The following is a 12,535-nucleotide window of genomic DNA, read 5'->3' as shown; positions in this document are numbered from 1 at the left end:
TAGAAACCACCCTAACGATGTTGGAAGATTTTTCTTAGCTAATGTTGCAGTCCTTTGGGATCCTGATTTGGCAATAAGATTATATGCAATGATATTTTAGCTTGCCAAAAAAAAAAGATGACTCAATTTCTAGACATGTTCCCTTTGAAAAGCTGAAGGCTCTCTGATGATTTTTGAAAAGTAGACCAGTACTGAAAAAAAGCTTCTTCTTCAGCACTTTATTACTTCCAGCTATCACCTTCCAGCTTCAAACTTCATCCCTCCTCTCCGACCAACCTATCTTCTCCCTCACCTGCCTTCACTTATCACCTCACTTGTACCCTGTCCCCTCCAACCTGATGGCAAGAACATTGATTTCTCTAACTTCTGGAAAATTTTCCCCCTTCCCCTTACCTCTTCTTCATTTCCTGCTCTGGCTCCCCCTTACCTCTTTTCCTCCCCTCAACTACCTATTACCTTCACCTGGTGTCCCTCTTCTTTCCCTTCCTCTCATGGTCTACTGTCCTCTCCTATCAGATTCATTTTTCTTCAGCCTTTACCCTTTCCACCTATCATCTCCCAGTTTCTCACTTCATGTCCCCTTGCCCATTCACCTACCTTCCTCCTGGATTCACCTAGCTTCTAGCTTGCCCTCACTCCACCTTCTTATTCTAGCTTCTTCACTCTTCATGATGAAGGGCCTCAGCCCAAAACATCGTCTCCTTATTGTGCTCCATTGATACCTCCTGACCTGCGGCCTTCTTCCAGCGTTTTGTGTATGTTACTCTGGAAGAATGCCGTTGTGTTTGGACTCCCTTCTCTGGCTGGAGAGCCAGTGGGGCCACTACTGAAATACCCAATATAGCATTGAAGGTCAGCATTGATCATTGTGCTGACACAACTTGCCCTGTCAATTGTAATTTTTATCCTTATTGAATATGATGAGCTCTTTCCCCACTGTCTCTCCAAAAAAATATTGACCAGTCACTAAAAATAATGCAGATGCAGGTGTTTCCCCCGTTATTTAGAATTGCTCTCCTGTGCGTAATCTGTACCAATGTTAGTTTGAAGTCTATTTCTCCACTGTATTAACAGGTTGTTACCCTCGTAACTGCTGAATGAAGTCACCTTCCTAACAACACCAACAACCCTCAATAGTGGAAAAGGTCATTACAGGGATTGGGCTGAGATGTAGGATTAAACTAAGTTTCTCTTTTTGGCTGGCATAAACACAACGGGCCGAACAGTCACCACCTACTCTGTAAATTTGCGATTCCGAGATTAATCCTCTGGAATTAGGGCTGCCTTCTTGATGTTTTCTCCCCCCCGCCCCCGGATCACACTAGTATTTTTTTCTCCAAAATTCCAAAAATCTCATTGCATCTTCGGCTTTTACTATCAAAAATTAGCATTTATATTACAAACTTTTGCTATGTCAATATAAGTAAATTTAAATCTGCTAAATGAAAGCACTTTTTCTGCATCTACACTATTATCATTTTTAAAGATTTTAAAACTGGACTGCTGAGCAGTCTCTCAAAAGCATAAAGCACCCAGGCAGCAAGCAACTAACAAAAGTTCAATAATCTTGTAGTTTCATCCTGATTCATCTCCAGATCTGAATCGTTTCCACATTATACGTGCAGAGGTGCAACCTTCCTAATGTGAGATGTCCTTAGCCATGCAATTCTGTATATTTGCCTTGTTAGAGTTGGTGCTTATTGAAAGGAATCTGACTCAGTGAAAAAGATTTGCATACGGATGGAATTACAAGACAGGCTTTTGGCATAACACATGGAGGAGGGTAGGAGCTCATGCAAATGATTAGCTGAAGGAAGGCCATCTGCATCACTCCCTAATAGTCAGCAAACACAAGCCTTATTTCCTGCTTGGTATTCATCAAGTCACTTGTGCTTGAATAATAGTGAGAGTTACCTGACGCTGAAGAGAGTCACTGCAGAATCTGCAATCATGGTTGAACATGCCTGTTAGTGAAAAGTGAACTTCCATTCTTTGTGTTTTGCTTTTGAACTGAGTTACTAAAGTTGGATGGAATGCAAGGTAAGAGTAAAAAAAACTTGTGAAGAATAAATTCTTGATGATGTTCTTCCAGTAAAATGTGAATGTTTTGGGTGGCTGGATTTTCTTTGCTGCTTAGTTCAAAATATGAAAAATTGAAAGAATTTGTGAATAGATCTGTTCAAAGACAAAGTTTTCAGAGGCATCTTTTCTAAACCAAAGCAATGTTCATGATGTCACATTTTTGCAGAAGAGGAATATATACAAAGTAAGTTTTAGAACTTGTTGAATAACTTTGTTGTTCTCTGCCTGTTTTTGTCATAATCCACTCACTGATCACCACTTGTGCCTGCAGCCTGTTAGCAGCTAACAGTGCAGATTTGCAAACTTGGAGGAGGTGATTCCTTATTGATTGACTATGGTCCCTTTGTAACTCCATTCTTCAACCCTCTTTGTAACATACAAGGTTTTAATCAGGTTTTTTGTAGTGTTGTGTGGACATAGTTTCTTAAAGGAAATAAAGGCTATGGAGATGTTACAGAGCAGTGTCAAAATATATCATGTGGAAACCTCTCTCTTGAGCACTCCCTGCAAATGGAAGCTCAACTAAAGAAATAGATTACAAAGGAACAGTTAACTTGATTGACCATCATTTAGCTTGTCAGAAAATTAAGTTACTTAAAGAATATAACAATGAATTCAAAGTTGGACTTGACATAATCGTGTGTAATTGTTTAAAAATGAGTATATAGTTTAAACTGCTTTTCTATTAATCTTTCACTTAACCACAGCTGTAAATTTCTATTTAATGTTTAGAAACCGATTAATAATTTACTAGGTAAAAAGAAAAAAATATTAAACCATGGAATGACTGTTGTCAATGGATTTTACATTCTGAGTTTACTGGTTTTGAATGTGTTAAAATGGGCCAATCTCTGTAATTTAGCAGAAAGGTATAGGATTTCCTTCTCCTTGCTCCACGTCTCCTCATTGAGCTGATTGCCAATGATATTGCTGGGCAAAGTTTCTGAACACAGGGGCTCAGGGCAATTGGTTTATAACAGGATTGGCTGAGAGCTCTTTTGTGCTGGTGCATTGATATGGAAAAGGGTTTGGAAGAAGATAAGTGTAAGAAAAGGCAATTTGTGCACAATTTAAATAGGATTTTTGAATTTAAAATAATGGTTGAAGGCCTGGAATATGAATCCAAGAAAATGAGTAATGCAAAGAGAGTTAGAATTTTAATGGTTAAACATGTAAATAAATGTGATATATACAAGCAATATTTTTCCATACTTATTTGTATCTGAACTCTGATTATACACCGCTCTGATTGTCCCTTAACAGAAAAGGCCTAGGTAGGTCACCCAATTATATCCTGCATATTGCAGCAGGAAGAACCCTTTCACTTTCCCCAGGGAAAATATGCATGGAAATAAATAAAGGGCTTAATCTCAAGAATGAATTAAAGAAAAACACAGTTCTCAATGTTAAATGTGCACAGATTCTTAAAGAGATTCTGCTCTCAGAATGTCAACAAGCATGGTTACTAAGGCACAAGAATAAGCAGGACAGAGACAGGAATGTGGCAAGGCAGAGGGAGCATGAAGGGCAAAAAGCAAACAAACCTGGGGTGGGAACCAACAATGGCTGTGTTTACAATTTTGGTTCAATATTCATACGCAGCAATTGATTTCATGTGGGTATAAATATTTTGAATGAATTGCCTTCATTGTTTTCACTCAATTTTTGGTAGCTAGGTGACCATCATTTATTCCCAATCTCTTGGGAGGGTGTCATCTTTAAGTTTCCCAGTCTTTCTGGTGAAGGTACCTGCACAATGTTGGAAGGAGAATTGGAGAAACAGCTGTGTATTGCCAATTGGATGGTGTGTTGCTCAGAGCAGAACTTCCATTCAGTGCTATTTTACTGTGATTGCTCATAGTGATGGAGGTCATGGGCTTGTGAGGTGCTGTTGGAATAGATTATGCAAGTAACAGTGATACATTTTGTGGATAATGCACATTGTGTGCCAACACTGTGTGTTGGAGAGAGTGGCAATCAGATAGACTGTTTTCTACGGGGCAGTACAATGTCACTTGAGATTTGTTGCATCTGCCTCCATCCAAGCAGGTTAAAAGTTTTTCTTCATTCTCTTGACTTGCAGATGATGTGGGGGGATGTGGGGGTGGTATTAAGAGGTGAATCACCCCGTGCAGGATACTTAATCTTTGATCTGCTTGTGTAGCCACAGTAATGGTGTGTCTGGTCCAGTTGAGCTTCTGAGCAATGATAATTTTCAGGATGTTGGTGAGGGCTAAGCTCTGGTACTGCTATTGAATCTGTTAAGTATTTAGACTGTCTTTTTAGAGCCGGATATTTTCATTGTCAATGTACACCGCAGCTTCAGACATTATGATAAAAGAAAGGTCATCAATGAAACAGTTGAATTTTCTAGGCATAGAACAGTCCTCTGAGGAATTACAGCAGCAAAAGCCCAAGGCAGGAATAATTAATCTCTGATAAATATTATTATCTTCTTTTGTGCATGATATGCTTCCAGCCACAGGAGTATTTTCCTCTGATGCACACTTGGCTAAATGTTATCACCAGCAGTTGCTTGCATTTCACCTCTGCAATTCAACACTTGCTTGGCAATAGTGTTCCTGTATGTGATAGTCCTTGAGACACTTAGATTGATTTTTTTATTTAAATAAACAACTTTGTCACATACTCAAAATGTTGGAGAATCTCAGCCAGACAGGCAGCATCTATGGAGGGCAATAACATCCTATTTTCTCCTTGTATGTTACAACAATGTACATCAAAGCATTTGCAAGTTTAATAAGAAATGGTGTCTATTTGTTGATGTCTACTAGAGATGGTATTTGTATTCAGTATATATCCTGTTCTTTTGCATTTGGAATTTCAGTGCAAGTAGTTAGCATAACATGATTGCTGGGTGCATTGTAACAACTCACTATGGCTTCAGTCCACCAACTCCCAAATTTGCAGCCCTCATTGTCATGAAAGACAAGAACAGCAGGTGCGCAAGAACATTTTCACATCTAATCACCCATCCCTTCTTGCATATTGTTATGTTTTATAACCCCAAAACATAAAGCTAATTTAAAGCAAAAACATGGAGGCAGGAATGTGTGTCTTAGTTTCATTTTTACTTTAAGCGAGGCATGCACATATGACGTGGTGGTGTGATGACGTATGCCATTCACGTACTTTTACATATAACCTGTACTGAATTATTTAAACAATAAAGAATGCTTCATCAAACAATATTTACAATGTTACTCAAATATCACTGAAGTATTAGATACACAATACATACCATCCCAATCTAAGGACTTAATTGTATCCTGGAACTCCCAACTGAACAGCAGTGTACAGACCACAATGTTTCTAGGAGTCCTCTCGCTGCTACCTCTTGAAGCTCATCTGTGTTGCAGTCCTCTTAAAGAGATATTTGATGGTGAGCAAGCAAGGAAGTTGTCAGCAAGTTGGCCACCTCCTGTCCTGTAATGATTCTAGAATTCTATAATGAAAGCACCTCCAAGAATGCAGAGTTTATCTGCTGGGAACACATGGCTAGACTTTGTCCTCTAGTTTGGGCTTTGAATACACAACCTCCTGATTCTAAAGCTCAGACATTAGCTGTCACTGAACCTTGAAATTTTGTGTTTTAGGTTTCAAGCTTATTTAATTTTTTAACATAAAGGGAAATGTGGGTCAGTTGTTTTAATGTGTTTCCCCTTGAATGGCATTACCACTGTAAGTTTTTATGGGATGGTCAGAAAGAAAGCTTTCCTTTATGGCTACATCAAAGAAGCAGAGAGCAGAAGGGACTTTGATAAACAATCACTTCATTTTCATCACACACTTTCCACTTGATTAAACCCAAAGTTTTCTTGTGGGAGTGTGGAGGGAAAGAAATGGCTGAGTAGTTTTCAAGTGCAGTGCCAAAAAAAATTACAGCCTCTATTTTCACGGCAGCAAGAACCTGACGCCAAGAGCTGGGTAACTTTATTGCATATTGTTTGGTCAGTTGTTGATTTAATAACAAAGTTATGTCGCTATACTGACACCAATCAAGCGATGAAGAAGATATGACGAGAAGGGAGTGGGATTGACGTTTCATCTTCTTCAGTGTGCTTATTCCATTTTCATTTGTATGTAGAGGATTTAACCATTCTATGTTAGCAAGCTTCTATAAACTCAGGAATAAATGTAAATCATAAAAATAAAACAAGGAAAATTTCTTCCAGAGCTTTCTGGGGGAAATGGGAGCTTCAGGGATTAATTAGATAACTCTTTTAAAGAGCTGGTACTTGCATGTTAGACTCAATGGTTGTCTCCTGTGATTTGTGATTGTAACACTTGCTAGTGAATTTAAGTAAAAAGAGGCACTTTATTTGTAAACTTTGGGATGTGCACTCGCCTACCTGGTGGAAGATTTCCATTTCCTTTATTCTGCATGGCAGGCCTTGTTGCCTTTTGTTTTGGGCAGAGTGGGGTTAAAACAGAATGGTAGCTTGACCTGGTTTGAGTACAGATGTGGGCTCAAAGAACTGAGTAGTATGATGCCATACTGTTTCTCAGTAGATTAAAGGAGAGATTTTCTCCTATGTGGCTCTCAGTATTTTGCTGTAATCTGATCAGCAGGGTCACTTATAGCTCTGATGGTATTCCTGGCACAGTCCCAGGAATCAGTAGCTGATGATTCACAACATTGAGGGGCTGCCATGCAATTGAAGTCTTGCCTTTTGATGATGAGCCTATTCACAGATATCTGCCTATTTTGCATTGCTATTTATTAATTGGGTCCAGTTATGCATAAATTGACTGCTCTGTTTAATCAAAACTGCAAAACCACTCCATTGGCTATAATATGCTTTGGGAATTCCAGGGATCTTGGAATGTGCTGGGTGAATACAATTTATTTTATTATGTGTATTTCTAGCAACAATCAAATAAAAGCAGTGATCCAGCTAAATAAAAAGACTTTACAGAGAAAATAGAGCATCAGAGTTTGTTTCCAAATGGATAGTGTATCCTTTACCTGAAGCTGATATCACTCAATTCCCTTACTAAAATATTCCAAAAATATCCACTCTAACCTTGAATATAATTGATGGCTGAGCACGCATTTGCTCCAGCGTCCAAAATTCCAAAAAACACAATTCTCTGAGCAAAAATTTCTCCAAAAATTTCGCCAATTTACCGACGTTCAAAGTTACAGGTGACTTCAATCCTGTTATTTATTGAGGTTTTAATTTTTTTTTAATTGTTCTTCATATTTATTGTGTTTCTTTTTGTGTTGGATTGGATCTGGAGAAACAATCATTCATTCTCCTTTACACTCATTGTACTGAAGAATGACAATAAACGATCTTGAATCTCTTAACGTATGTCAACAATACTGTCCTGCTGCAGATAACAACCTCGGATCAGGTAACTGTCAAGCTCTCTCAGAATCTTAGTTTGGACGAGATTATCATTCATTTTTCTTAACTCCAGGCAGTATGGCTGTGAGCTGGTCAATTTCTGATGAGAAGGAAATCTCATGTTTTGGAATCAAGCTGTGAATCTCCACTGCACAGACTCCAAGCCATGTATCCTACCTACAGTACTCTATGTGTGGTCTTGCAAAAGTCTGAGCAACTAGAGTGATAGATCCTTTCACTTGTTCTTTACCTTCCTCATAATAAAGATTAAAATATGACTTCCCAACAGCTTGCTGCACAGGCATTAACCACAACAAATCGATTTATAACAGCACTTGCAAATTCCTATGTATACTGGCATGTATTAATTGACACCACTTAAGCAGAAATATTTATCTGTTTTTCCTTACAGTATAGACAGCAGAATACACTCAACAAAGCATGGTGGTCAGTCCTATCAAATGTACCAATGACAGGTTAGAAAGGACACAAGAGTTGGAGGAACTCAGCAGGTGAGGCAGCATTTTTGGAGGGAAATGAACAGTTGATGTTTTGGGTCAAGACCCTCCACTGGGATAGAAAAGAAAGGGGAGATGATAAACAGTGTAATAAGTTGGAGGAGCGGGGTAGAGCAAAATCTGGCAGATAATAGGGAGAATCTAGGTGACAGAGGAGGAGAGTGGGAAAGATGTAAGAAGCTGGGCAGTGATAGGTGGAAGTAACAAAAATCTGAAGAAGATGGATTCTGATAGGAGAAGACAGTGGACCAGGAAATAAAAAATTGGAGAAGGAACAGGGAACTAGTTGGAGAAATAATGGGAAGATGGGGACCAGTGGGATCAGATAAAAATAATAGAAGGCACAGAGGTGTGTGGTTGCCTGAAGTTAGTGAAATTGATGTTCATGCCATCAGGCCTGAGGCTGCCAATGCAGAATATGACGTGCTGTTCCTGGTCTCATTTCAGCAGTAGATGAGGTATTTCTCCAGATTTCCAGCATTTCTAATCTATTGTGTCTCCAGGTTTATGCCTAGTGAGGGTTTTATCACCACCTGCTGAAAATCCTGAAAGGCAGGTACTGTATGTCCAGCAGGGTTTGGCTAGCTTCAGGAATGGCTGCTCCACTAGCCATTGCTAGTAACGGACATGGAGGTATCCCATCCAGAATACTCTGTGTGTCCTTCCCATGCTTTCAAGTGTTCCATGTGTTGGAAAACTGATTCATCAGTCGAGGGAAGTTGGTAGGCGGCATTCAGGAAGTGGCTCCCTAGACTCTATTTGACTTGATCCTTGAGAATTTTTGGGGACCTGGAGTCAGTATTAATGATTTTCATGGTCTCTTCCTCACACCTATATATTACCTTGCTGCCACATTTGGTGCAGCAGTGCTGACGGTGGGACATAATGATGGAGAAGTCTAACATGTTAGGTGCCTGGTGTGATGCAACTAAGTTCATTGTTCAAAGTAAATTTAATATCGAAGTACATATACGTCAAAGACATTCACTATAAATACAAAGAAACACAATAAAATCAATGAAAAACTGTGCACAAACTAAGACAAACAATCAGTATGTAAAGGCAATGTCATAATAGAAAGAAAACAAAAATTATAATAATAAATAAGTAAGAAATATTAAGAACAAGAAAACTTCAAAGTGATTCCATTGGAATTCAGTTCAGTGTTGGGGCGAGTGAAGTTATCCACTCTATTTCAGGAGCCTGATGGTTGAGCGGTAATAACTCTTCCTGAACTTGGTGCTCTGGCACAATTTATGCCCATTTGTACGCCAGTGCCCAGATATTCGTGAGCAGTCATTTGTGAGGTCAACTGGGAGTGACCTTGCCATGTCTGTATTCCATGCCTTGGTGGATTCAAAGTGGTGTGACAAATTCCACTCTAACTGTGTTTTACATGACTGAGTGACTTACAAGGCCATTTCAGGGGCAGGAAAGAGGCCACACGTAGAATACACCAAATAATTTCCTGATGAGTGCAGATTGTTTTTATGATGTGATTACTGTGACTAGTTATGCTTAACTCCATTCAATTAACTATTTACATTCCTACGGTAAAATTTACATTATTGTGTCTGGATTGTTAGTCTGCTCTGGAGAACTAATCCCACAATATAGTTTTGTTTCAATTCCTCTTAAATCTTTCAACTACCAATTAAATCTAATCTTGATTTCTGTTACGAACAGCTGGTTTAGCCATTTCTTTCATGGTCCTTTCTACTCCTGTGATTTTCTCTTACTCGTTCTATACTCAGATCTACTTATGATTAAAGAGAATAAATATAGACAAGACACAGTTTGATTTGGAAATTTAACTGCATGCTTGGCACAACCAATGCATTTTAGTTCTATTCCAACTGAAAAGCAATGTAGGATGCATAAACTGCTTCTCATGAATAGGAAGAGTGTCACATTAGAAGAACAAAAGGCTGTGTTAATGGTACGTTATTGTGATGTCAAATTTCTTTGTTACTGCATCTTTTCATGATAGACCATCCATCCCACCCCCATTGCTATTGCCATGCACTGACTTTTGTTCTTTGCTTCTCATTTTAAACTTCGTGGGAATGATGGCTTCTTTGCATTAATTATAACAGGAAAACCAATGAGTCACTCATGTACCTACAGAACTTTTATTTAGAGCTTTTAAAAGTAGAATTATGTAGATCAAAATGTGAGCCTGCATATAATATTGGGGAAAACTACACTCAGTATCCATAAAATGGTCATCTCTTTTTTCCAGTCGTGATGAAGGGGCTCAGCCCGAAACGTTGACTGTTTAGTCTTTTCTGTAGATGCAGCCTGGCCTGTTGAGTTCCTGCAGCATTTGCTTGGATTTCCAGCATCGGCAGATTTTTTCTTGATTGTGATTGGAATCCCTGTGTCAGTTCTTTGTAACTGAACCTGAACTGTAACTATAATCTTGATGCATGATCTCAATCCAAAACATCCTTTTATCTCCTCAGGTGCTGCTTGATGTGTTGACTCCTTTCTGCTTCCTGCTTTTTAAAATTCCTGCATCTTTTTGTCCTTCCAGCAGTTTGTCCTTTGAGCAGTGAGCAGCATTGCAACCACGTATGACCCTCGCTTCAGCTTTTAGCAATCCACAGATCACTGGCAGGGTCCACTGAATGGAAAATAAAGGATACGGGTAAAACGTGTGCTTTGATGCATCGCCTTACAAATCAGTTATGTGCCCGCTGTAGAAGAGTGAACCAGGAGTTGGCATTGTGGACTAACTCTTCCAAAAAGGCATTCAGACAAGTACTTGATATTTATAGCTATCCAAAATCTAAGTGTTTACTGGCCCTGGCACATTAAAAGTATGTTCAGGGTTGAAATTCTCAGTCACTCAACCTGAATGTGCTGTAACATAGACACTGTACTACATACTTCTCACGCAGATCTTCTGACACTGGAATACTAAAATGTACATTTTTTTAAAGAAATCCTTTATTCTGTCCTCAGGATAAACTTGTATTTCTCCTCCCCTGTACCTTTCAGAACTCAGCAAACTGAGCTCAGAAGGTGCTTGATATGTTGATGTAGAGAATCTTGTCTGGGACTTTGGGAGGCACTACACAACATAATATCTGTCAGGATTTAATTAAATATTATGAACAATTGGGATGTGTTTGGAATTTTTCAAAGCCTGTACATTGATCAACAGTTGCACCATGCACGTGGAGTCTTCTTCCCAAGTTATAACTCCAAGTTTGTGACTGCCCTCCACCAGTGCTAAGATCTGCTGACTTAACTCAATGTCCACTCTTCACCCATTTTCTAAATTCTGCAATGTGCTCCCATCGTCAGTTATAGATCATTTGCAGTCCCTGACTGATTTCACTTCTTCCTCCACAATTGATCTTTCCTGACTATTGACTTCACATTCTTTTCACACATCCAGCAAAGCTTTTAGTTTCTCCTCATAAACTTAACTTTAAAAAAAAATGAAAACCCATTTTTCCTCTCCCGATGATGTGGCAACCATCAGCCACCTCCCCCTCCACACCCACACCATGATTTCCTTCCTCATCCCTTGTTTCTGTACACTGTCTTCTCAGTCCAGCTGAAGGGTCCCTACCAGAAACATCGATTGTCTGTTTCTCTCCAGAGATGCTGCCTGACCCACTGAGATTCCCCAGAGCTTGGTGTGTTGCTCCAGATTCCAGCGTCTGCAGAATCTTGTGCTCCGGCTTAATGCACAGGAAGGAAATGTCTTTGAGTGTGTAAAGTGTATTTGGTAGTGCATTGTTCTGATTCAGTTGTCTATTGCACTGATTCAGTAGTGCATTGCACTGTAGATTCTCACAGCTGGGAGCCATTGAAAAAATATTGGTTAATAAACTTTTGAACATGTTCAAACAGCTGCCTTTCAGCTTTCAGCTTCCAGCTTCCAGGCAGATGTCCCTATGTATCAGGAGAAAAATAAATGAGGCTTCATAAAAATAAGACTGAGTCATAGATCTCTTCAGGAGTTTTGGGGGAAAAGCCCTTCATCTGAAGAAAAGTTATAGTGGGCTAACGTGTTCTATGACTCATTGTATAACCGCGACCAGTTTGCCTCGTTGAGGCCAATAATGATGCTATTAAGGAGAAGCTGGATGTTCAGGAACAGCAAGGTAATGCTCATGGACCGTCCAAAAATCTGATGATAGAGGGGGAGCTGTTCCTAAAATGCTGAATGTGAGTCTTCAGGCTCCTGTACCTCCTCTGCAAAGGTAATAATGTGAAAGAGGGTATGTCCCAGATGGTGAGGGTCCTTAATGAAGGATACCACATTCATGAGGCACTGACTTTTGAAGATGTCCTTTTCGTCCTTTTCTACCAACTCATAATGATGCGCCTTCTTCATGATTGCATCAATGTGTTGAGTCCAAGTTCAATCCTCTGAGGTGTTGACTCCCAGGAAACCGAAGCTGCTCACCCTTTCCAGTGCTGATCTTACTGATGTTGACTTGTTGTATCATGACTGAACCAGCTGATCCATCTTGCTCCTGTACACTTCCTTGTCACCAGCTGAGATTCTGCCAGTAACACTGATGTCATTGGCAAAATTAT

At 39.4% G+C, this 12,535-nt stretch overlaps 1 long non-coding RNA gene across 1 annotated transcript in view; it reads left to right on the top strand.

Annotated features, from left to right (window-relative positions):
• The first annotated feature begins 1,900 nt into the window (after positions 1 to 1,900).
• Positions 1,901 to 12,535, top strand: part of LOC132378422 (uncharacterized) — a 108,300-nt gene continuing 97,665 nt past the window's right edge. The window contains exon 1 of the long non-coding RNA XR_009507033.1: positions 1,901 to 2,040. This is a non-coding gene — a long non-coding RNA (uncharacterized LOC132378422). The remainder of the gene's footprint in view (positions 2,041 to 12,535) is intronic.

This window comes from Hypanus sabinus, chromosome 20, assembly GCF_030144855.1.
Source record: "Hypanus sabinus isolate sHypSab1 chromosome 20, sHypSab1.hap1, whole genome shotgun sequence".
NCBI lineage: Eukaryota > Metazoa > Chordata > Chondrichthyes > Myliobatiformes > Dasyatidae > Hypanus > Hypanus sabinus.
The sequence above is the reverse complement of the archived record's forward strand: the minus strand, read 5'-3'. Positions and strand labels throughout refer to the sequence as shown.